This window comes from Lactuca serriola, chromosome 3 (genome assembly GCF_051521515.1).
Source record: "Lactuca serriola cultivar US96UC23 chromosome 3, Lser_US96UC23_V15, whole genome shotgun sequence".
In the NCBI taxonomy this organism is placed as follows: Eukaryota; Viridiplantae; Streptophyta; class Magnoliopsida; order Asterales; family Asteraceae; genus Lactuca; species Lactuca serriola.
In genome coordinates, this window is record NC_136410.1 from 105,687,030 (window position 1) to 105,697,765 (window position 10,736).

The following is a 10,736-nucleotide window of genomic DNA, read 5'->3' on the forward strand; positions in this document are numbered from 1 at the left end:
TGGGACTCTAAACAATGAGAGTTAGCCATTAGGTGAATACGTCACGTCACATGTGATTAGGGTTGAATAATCTCAGAGTGCTGGATTTGGCCCTATTACACAGCTCTTGTCTAACAAGTATGGTATGTTATATGATTGTTCTGTATGTTATATGATTGTATGGTATGTGGTACGTTGGGGGAAACTCACTAAGCTTTGTGCTTACAGTTTTCAGTTTTGGTTTCAGGTTCCTCTTCATCAAAGGGGAAAGAGCTGACGCGGTAGCGATACATCATACACATACACTATTTTCCGCCTTACGAGATTGTTCTGAGATTTGTACTCTGATATTCAATTGATTTTGTATTTTGTTTTTTTCAAACACGATATATGATTGTGGAATGATTTGATCAGACAATGTTTTATTTACAAATGCTTTACAATGTATTGATTTAAAAATGAAATTTTTGGACGTGAAAATTGGGTTGTTACAAATTTTTTCTAATTAAGTATTCTAATATTCTAGTGTTCGTAAAAATATATATATATATATATATATATATATATATATATATATATATATATATATATATATATAATATTCTAATAATACATGCTTTTAGAAAATTTCAATGTAAAATGTGTTAATTTTTTTATAATATTCAAATATTACATATATTATATTTTTTGAACAATTAAAATAATACATATTATATATAAATTATATAATGGTTACAGGTTTATAAAAAGAAGTGTTCATCATCTACTACAAATTGAAGTCTATCAATTTATGAGGCATTGACGGAGCCAAATTTTTTGATACGGGATAAAAACATTGTGAAGATTCAAAATAGTAAATACAAAGAGTTTCTTATTATTTAAAGTCGTAAATCAAAAAATTGTAATTTTAGCAAAAGTTATAATTGAATCTGTCTAGCCGTCCTGTACTGAAATCGATTAATGATATGGTCATCAAGAACATATAGAAGCACATCCTTCTTAATAAATGTAACTAAACAGTCGTTTAAAACTTGACCATCCATGTTATTCCGACTCATTCCCTCTATATTTGTTATAACAATCAAAAAAAGATATATTTTATGTAGTTATCCAACTCATGTATTCAAAACACGGAGCAATCCCTTTAGTTGGGATACAATAACATCGAACATGTTTACAAATAATTTGTTTTTTATATATAAAACAATTTTCGGGATATTGTAATACACCCATCGCCCAATATAGCTTCGCCGTTGTTATAAGATAACTTTGTTTTTTTTAGAAAAAACATTTTTTTTTCATCTTAAACTCTCTAATTTTATTATTTTAATTTAATATAACTTTCATGATGTTGAAAATATCTTTGAAATTTGATACATAAATATTTTCTAAAATGTAAATAAATGTATCAAAAATGTTTAAGATGCATAGTTTCCAACCTAGTTTGTAGGTTAAAATCTTATCAAATAAATTATTACACAAAAATGTTAAAAAGTAAATGAAATAATAATAATATTAGATGTTTACGAAAAATATATACTATATTCACAATATATATATATATATATATATATATATCACACCCTGGACCGAGTTGGCAGAATATGTCGGGCTGTGCGACTAAGTTCATGAATCACACGTAAACTGGATATATAGCACAAGTACAACAATAAACAAAATAGCATTCGTGTAACATCCGGATTCCCAGGTATAATATTTTATTCCTTTATTTTTGGAAGTTGTGAGGAGACTCGGCGAGTTGGTGTTTAAACTCGCCGAGTATGGTCGCGGATTCGTATCCGGGTTCACAGCCGGACTCGGCGAGTTCACGCTGTTTAATGAAACCCTAATTTCCTGGGTTTGGGACCTATTTAAAGGCCCTTAGGGCCGTCATTTGCGGCTACCAAACCCCAGAGAGAAACCCTAAGAGATCTAGAGCGTTTGTGAGGAAGGAGAGACCATTCTTGATCCTTTTGTTGGTGTATTTGCAAGAAGGAGGTGACCAAGGCAAAAGGAGGCTGAAGGAGGTGCGATTTTGGTGATTTCTGAGTTCATAGAGACCATATTGAGGTATTTGTTCAGACCTTCTTCGGTTTTGGTGTTGATTCTTAGAGTTAGGGTTTTCTAACCCCTTTAGAGGATGGATAAGTGGAGCAATTGGTCCCTTCTCGAGTCTATGCTTTGGATCTGGACCCAAAGTGGTCCAAAGACCTTAACCCTTGGAGCTTTATGAGTTATTTTGGGAGCCATGAGCTTGGGATGTCATTTTTGGGGCTAAATCACCAAGTTAGACCATTTAGATGTTTTATGAGTGTCAAGGTCTGAACTTTACGTGATTATCATGGTTGGGAAGGCCATATCTATGAATTTAAGGAACAGATCTGACCTCAGGAGGTCTATGGAGTTTGTGCATGGCATGAACTCGTCGAGTCCGAAGATCAGATTCGGCGAGTAGGATGAGGGTTTCCCGTAAATCACTTAGTGAGTAGACTTGCCGAGTTGGGGAAATAACTCGGTGAGTCAGGAAGAGTTAGGGGACTGGAGTTCAAGGCGGAACTTGCCGAGTTGTTCTTGAGACTCGGTAAGTTGAGTCGAGATGGCCCCGCGATTCATGCCAGGTGTGACTCGTCGAGTAAGGGGAAGGACTCGACGTGCCAGGAGAAGGATTTAGAGAGTCGGTGGACACGTGTAGACTCGCCGAGTCGCCCAAGTGCACTCGACGAGTCGGGTCAAAGTTTGACCGTTGACTTTTGTTGACTTTTAGGGTTTGGTTAATAGTGAGACCTTTAAGCCAATAGAGGGGTAAAATGGTCTTTTACCCTTCTGAGGGTGTTAAGAAAGGTTTGATTATAGTTATATTTATGAGATTATTTACTTTATGTGATTAGGCGGAGGCTAGATCACATTTCTACCGAGTCAGAGACTTACCGAGGCACCTGAGGTGAGTCTTCTCGCTATACGTTACCTAGAGTGGTATTATGTGTTGACCGGAGGGTCTTATGTGTTACGTATGAGATTATGTGCTATGTGATATATGTATGTTGTATGATGTTATAGACCGGACCGGAGGGTCCAACTAGCTATGACCGTACCAGAGGGTCCAACGAGCTACGGGACTGGAGGGTCCTGCTGAGACAATTGACCGGAGGGTCGTATTATAGCCTCGAGTGGCGTATGTGTTGTATGCTGTATTTTAGGGAACTCACTATGCATTTATGCTTACAGTTGTTGTGTTATGTGTTTCAGGTACTAGCGAGGACCGTGGGAAGGCGCCGACGTGATTCGTACACACGAGTGAGAGAGAGAGAGAGAGAGTTTGATTTTTATGATCTTGGGATATGTTATGTCTTAAAAACTACGTTTGGAAATATTTGAGAATGGTTTTTATGAACTTGGTTGATGAAAAATGAAAAAAATTGGTTTTGAAATTTACGTTGTTACAATTCGTGTTCCATGTTGATATTTAAATACAAGGTTTTTATAGATAATAATAGTACATGAATTGCCTTAACACATAAGCATATAATACAACACCAAGTAAAGTAGGTCACATGTAATACAATTCGTCTTGAATGTCTGTTTAGTGATTTCCTAAGAATACTTGTAATTTTGAGGGCGTACACAAGGTTGGTGAGAGTTACAGGTTTTCAGCTAATAGCAGTAATACTTTTAACAAGTCTAAAAAGTATTTTTTTTGTATGTATAACAATAGTTAAAACAGTGTTTGCAATGAGTCTTGAAAAGCCAAAATGTATTTTTTGTATACGTAAATCCACACTTAAAACTGTGTTTGTAAAGAGTCGTTGAATATACTTGGAAACCAAACTGTACTTCCGTACTTAAAATAGTTTTGAAAGCAACCAAACTCATGGTTTGTAGTGAAAGAGAGAGATTCTAGTTAATGTTTATAGTGAACTTTGTTTTTTTATACAAAAAAACATTTTTTTCATCTTAAACTCTCTAATTTTATTATTTTAATTTAATATAACTTTCATGACGTTGAAAATATCTTTGAAATTTGATACATAAATATTTTCTAAAATGTAAATAAATGTATCAAAAATGTTTAAGATGCAAAGTTTCCAACCTAGTTTATAGGTTAAAATCTTATCAAATAAATTATTACACAAAAATGTTAAAAAGTAAATGAAATAATAATAATATTAGATGTTTATGAAAAATATATACTATATTCACAATATATATATATATATATATATATATATATATATATATATATATATATATATGTCACACCCTGGGCCGAGTCGGTAGAATATGTCGGGCTGTGCGACTAAGTTCATGAATCACACGTAAACTGGATATATAGCACAAGTACAACAATAAACAAAATAGCATTCGTGCTCCATGTTGATATTTAAATACAAGGTTTTTACAGATAATAATAGTACATGAATTGCCTTAACACATAAGCATATAATACAACACCAAGTAAAGTAGGTCACATGTAATACAATTCGTTCTGAATGTCTGTTTAGTGATTTCCTGAGAATACTTGTAATTTTGAAGGCGTACACAAGGTTGGTGAGAGTTACAAGTTTTCAGCTAATAGCAGTAATACTTTTAACAAGTCTAAAAAGTATTTTTTTTTTGTATGTATAACAATAGTTAAAACAGTGTTTGCAATGAGTCTTGAAAAGCCAAAATGTATTTTTGTATACGTAAATCCACACTTAAAACTGTGTTTGTAAAGAGTCGTTAAATATACTTGGGAACCAAACTGTACTTCCATACTTAAAATAGTTCTGAAAACAACCAAGCCCATGGTTTGTAGTGAGAGAGAGAGAGAAAAAGAGAGAAATTCTAGTTAATGTTTATAGTGAGTCATATAACCAAGCTATGTGACTGAATGTAACCCCTACAACGCTTCATTGAACGTTGTAGTAACAATTTTAGACACTTATCACCCACTTCGATCGATCGGTCGAGGTTGTAGCTAGCAAGCGCATGTGGGGATGTTAATCCCGTATAGATCTATACATATGTATCTCGCTCTGAAGATTAAGGGTTATAGTAGTGTAGGTATGCTAAGTGTTTAGACTCAACTAATGAATATAGTCTCACTAAAAAGCCCTTGACTAAAGTATGTGAATAACTCTCAGCCCTAACTTAATTTCGGTTAAGTCACTAGGCATAATGAATTTCATAGTATAAAGTTTATAAAAGTTGAGTATGCTTGGTATGTATGTAAAAGTGTAATGTACTCGCTTTTATAAAGATACATGTTTCAAAGTAATGAACATATTTGTATGTATAAACATTATGTATTTAAACATATAAACATACATGCATATTAATAGCTTGAATCCTTGAAATACTACAAAGTTTTATGACTGTTTTTTATAATATACAATGTCACATAAAATCATATATTTTTGTATCATGTAGCATTTGTTGTGTGGAGTAGTTATTTGACAATAAAATAACCATAATATGTATACGAAAAGTTTATACTAATTTATTTGTAATGAAATGTTAAATAACAATTTTATAAACTAGATTTATTGTGTTTTTGCATAAAGGATAATATATTTGTATATACAAAGTATATAGGCACATATACACCCCCCTAGATAATTAAGATTATTTAAAAGCGGTCGTAAGCATTCACCCATGAAGCGTGAGCTTGATTTGTACGGAATAGATTTATTTTGAGAAGCTTTCGGGATCATTTCGTAATAAATTTAAACTATTGGGGGTTGTTTGATAATTTAATTGCCCAAAATAGAACGACTTTGGTTAAAATAAATAAAGGGAGGGACTGAAACAATTTAAATTGAATTAATGCTTGATGATTGGACTGATTTTGTTAAGAAATCTCTATGGAAGGAGCTGAAATGCTTAATTTAAATCAAAGTTTGAATATTGGGATTTGTTTTGCTAAAAATAACCAAAGGAGGGATATTTTGAATAAATGGGTTTAATATTTGGGTGTTTGGGACTTATTCTGAATAAATGTTCAACAAGGGGGGTTACTTTGGTCCTTTTGTTAAAACAAAATAACAGGCTTTTACATCCACCGTCTATTTGTTCGATCGGTAAAAGGAATGAAAAACACGAACGAATCACGATCGAATATGAACGAAGGGAAACACGGAGACCAAAGAAATCGGGAGCAAAAATCGTTTTGGGGGGGGGGGGGGGGGGGGGGGGGGGGGGGTCTCGATCCTCGTCTGACCGGGGAAAGGAATCAAAAACGAAAGCTATGTGAGGCACGAAAGGGAAGCAGCCACAGAAAGGGTTCGGTAGCGAGTAGTTGATCGTGATTAGGGAACGTCTCCAGGGTCGACGAGGCCGAAGAAACGAGGGGAAAGCAGCGAGGTTGCGCTCTTCCTCATCCAGCTGCAAGATGCGAAGAAAAGAGGAGGTCCAAAGGGAGTCTGATCGGCAGCAACACCTCGCAGGTGGGAGCTTCGGTGGGGTTTGCTCGACGGAAGGAGAAGAGAAAGGTGCGAGAGCCTGCTTGGTCATCGGTGGTAACAAGTGAGTGAATGGGCCTGCTTCAGCAGTTAACCTGTTCTTTCTTCTTTCTCTCTTATTTATTTATTTATTTATATATTTTTTTTGAAAGTAATCAATGGAGGAAAGAGTGATATTTGGGTTTGATGTTTGAAAGGAGAAAGAAGGAAGAAATCAGTAGGTGTTTTGTTGTTTCATTCAATAGGAAGAAGAAGAAGGAAATCGAGTGTGGTTGTTGTCCCTTTGATTGACCGACTTCACAAGAACTTTGGGGTGTTCTTGGCTGGAACGAAGGAGAAGAAGAAAGAAGATGGGATGTTGGTCACTTGTGTTTCATTTGACAACTTTAATTGAGAAAGGAAACACGTTTCCATTGTGTTTGGATTTGTCTAAAAATTGTTTACTTTGTGTGCAGTTTTGGGTGTGTAAGAATTAATGGTTGTCAAATTAGTGTATCTATGAATCTTATGGAGAGTACACACTCTATTGTTCTATCTTTGTATTGTATGGGTTGTTTGTGTATATATTTCCATACATTGTTGGTCCTTTGGTGAATATGTTTAGACATGTGTATGTTTTTATGTATTTTTGTAACAATTTCATATATAATGTATATGTATTCATTTTATAGGTTATATATGTGTATCATTTTATGGGTTAAATGGACCTATGTGATTAGGATTTGAACTTTATATAAATAATAACCCATTTTTTTTTTATCATATTTAGTTTATTATTAAGTTTAGTAAATCATCTATGATATATATATATATATATATATATATATATATATATATATATATATATATATATATATATATTCAATGGACACATGAGTTATTATATGATTTATAAAATCAATAATAACTTATCTATAGTTGATCACAAGTTATTACTTATGTACCAATATAAATGGTTATGCCCGCAAGGGAAAATATAATGTTATCTTTATTGTTAAAACTCAAATTTGTTGGATTGGATAATAATACATTATTTCAAGAATATATTGTTAATAATTGATAATAATATCGAAATCAATAGTCTAGTTGAAATGAACTCATTTATTTTACATAAGATGCATTAAAACTGAATGAGTCAAATTATAAGGATATTTACTATAAACTTGACCATTCACAGTCTTTGACCTAAATTCCTAGATGTCACATTACCTCCCAGTTAAGGGAATTTTGTTCCGAAATTAGTATGTCATAGACTATTTTTTTCCACTATTGTTTCATTCCTCTATTGTTTTGTTCCACTAGTAGAGGGAAAAGTTACAGATTTTTTTTGTTTCATATGATTCTCACGTTCCCAAGTGTTCGGCCCTTTACAAGAGTTCTATCAGGCTTTTACTATAGGAATGCGGCTTTTTTGAGGCTTTTGATTTCTTTATCCATGATATCCATTGGTTCCTTTACGAAGTGAAGTTTAGTGTTGACCTAGATCTCATTGAGAGGAATGACAAGGTTCTCATTAGAGAGACACTTTTTGAGATTACACACATGGAAGGTATCGTGAACTTTATTGAGTTCTTGAGGTAACTTGGGTTTGTAAGCCATCGGACTAACACTTGATTGGATTAAATTGGTTTGATATAATGGGGGTTTAGTTTACCTCGTTTTCCAAATCTAATGACACCTTTCCATGGTGCGACATTTAATCGGACACAATCTCATGCTTTGAATTCTAATGGTTTGCGCCTTGTGTCAGTATAGCTTTTTTGATGACTACGTGCGACATTTAATCATTCTTTTATCTGAATGATCTTCTTCATTGTTTCATGAATGATCTCAGGACCAATAAGTAGGGTATCTCTAGCATCGTTTTTAGCTAGTTGAGTATCTCCAACTTTTTGCCCAGCATATTGGAGAACCACGTCTGCGTCAATACAAGGCCTCGAATGGAACAACCTTCATCCTAGTATGATAACTATTATTGTATGAAAACTCAACTAACGGAAAATAAGTATCCCATGCTTAACTGAATCCTATCACACAAGCGCGGATCATGTCTTCCAAAGTTTGTATCGTTATTTCACTATGTCCATCTGTTTGAGGATGATATGCAATACTCATGTTGATTTTTGTTCCTAGGGACCACTGTAATGATTACAAAAATATGGAAGTGAATCTGCTATCACGGTTCGAGATGATAGATATTGGCTTACCATACAGTCTGACTATCTCCTTAAGATAGGTCCTGGCAAGTTTCTCCATCTTGTTGGGGTCTTTGATGGCTAGGGAATGGTCGGACTTGGTCAAACGGTCAAACACTAACCAAAGAGTGTCATAACCACTAGAAGTTCTTGGAAACTTCGTTATGTAGTCCATGGTTATCTGTTCCTACTTCCATTCTCAGACTGACAGTTGTTGGAGTAGACCAAATGGCTTCTAGTACTCTGCCTTGACTTTGGAACAAGTCAAGCATTTAATAACATAGGTGGCAATTTTTGCCTTCATGTTGGGCCACCAATAAAGCTTCTTGAGATCGAGTTACAACTTATATGATCCGAGATGCACCGAATATGTAGCTCCTGGTTCCTGGTACGTATTTAAATTCAAGTAATTTTGTATTTTACTTTGGGACTCGGCGAGTTGGAGGCTCAACTCGTCGAGTAGACTCGACATTATGCGGGGGTTTTAGTGACCTACTCGACGAGTCGGGGGACCAACTCGACGAATAGAAGTTGTCTGGATGAAACCCTAATATTTAGGGTTTACACCCTATTTAAACAACTTATCTCGTCCCAAACCAGCCTCCATCGTCGCTCTCACTTCTAGAAGAACCTAACTCGAAACCTTAGCCATTTATTGAGTGCTCTTGAGCTTTGTGGTGCCATTTTTGTGTGTTTGAAGTTTGGGGAAGATAAGGAAGCTTGAGAGATCAAGAGGAAGCAAGTAGATCTAGAGGTTTGGACACATATCCTGCTCATTTGAGGTATAAAGCTAAAACCTTGACCATCTAACTCTTAGATCTCTAGTTAGGGATCATTTCTACCCCTTTCCTAAGGTTTGTAAGGCCATATTCGGGATTGGGTGTGTATCATGGAGTTAAACTTCGGATCTGGAACCATTGAGGGTTCCCATGGCATAAAACTGCCAACTTTATGGCCATGGGAATCCCATGCATCTTATAAACCTCTTTTCTTGGCCTTTTGAGCCAAATACCCCATGTACGGACACCAAGTTTGTGACTTTATGTACAATATGGACCCTAGGAGGTCATATCTATGGTTTAGATGCCTTGAGACCCAATGGAATCGACTGTATAGTTTTGGACAAAGAGGGACTAGGCGAGTCACTTAGGTGACTCGGTGAGCCGAGTCGCAGTTTTCCCCCAAACGTCTTCTGGAAATGGTCTTTGGATGAGTTGAAGGAAAACTCATCCTGTTGGGGTTTGTTATGGACTTGAAAATCGAAGGACTCGACGAGTTCAAGGAGGAACTCGACGAGTTCAAGGCAATGTCCCAACCACATGAAGACAGACTCGACGAGTTCAAGGAGAACTTAGAGAGTCATAGACTAAACACCTTCATACGGATGAAGATGAACTCAACGAGTTCAAGGATGAACCTGGCGAGTCAGTTGAAGAAGATCCCGATGTTTTGTTGAAGGCGAACTCGTCGAGCTCTTGCTAGACTTGACGAGTAGGGAAGGGGTTGTAGCATTTTGTGGATGTGGGGACTTGATGAGTTGGTGAACCAACTCGACGAGTTTAGTCAACCAGATGTTGACTTTGACTAGGGTTTTGACCTTGACTTTGACTTGGAGTTGAGTGACCCTTGTAAGGGTTATGAGTATGAAATGGTAATGTACAAAGGATGGTGTGTAAGGATTGAGGAGTCGAGAAGAGTTGATTTCCATACCGAGGACAGTGTAGACACTACACGAAATCGAGGTGAGTTACCTTCTAGTAGAGTTGGGTGTGCGGCCACAATGCCGGCCCACCAGTAGGAGTTGTCTTTAGATGATTGTCTTTGTGATAATTGTCTAGGTTAGTTACTACCTGATGTGTCTTATGTTCCAGTATGATATGATATATGCGATAGTGGTAGTAGGAGGGGAATAGTCCCCTATTTCGGTCGTTAGGACCAAAGGGTAGGTCGGACACCCCAGATATGTCTGACAACATGATTATGATATGTTATTATGTGATAGTGGTAGGGGTGAAATAGTCCTCGTGGCTGGTTGAGATAGACCGGAGGGTAGGCAGGCACCCCAGAACGGCCTGACACGGATATGTCAGCACCCAAGAATGGCTTGACATGGGTAGGGAAA

The 10,736-nt window shown here is 35.9% G+C and overlaps 1 long non-coding RNA gene across 1 annotated transcript; it reads left to right on the forward strand.

The window, feature by feature from the left end:
• The first annotated feature begins 6,164 nt into the window (after positions 1 to 6,164).
• On the forward strand, positions 6,165 to 7,094 carry LOC145094616 (uncharacterized). The gene is made up of 2 exons (XR_013703439.1): positions 6,165 to 6,483; positions 6,617 to 7,094. It is a non-coding gene; the product is annotated as an uncharacterized LOC145094616 (long non-coding RNA).
• Positions 7,095 to 10,736: the final 3,642 nt, after the last annotated feature.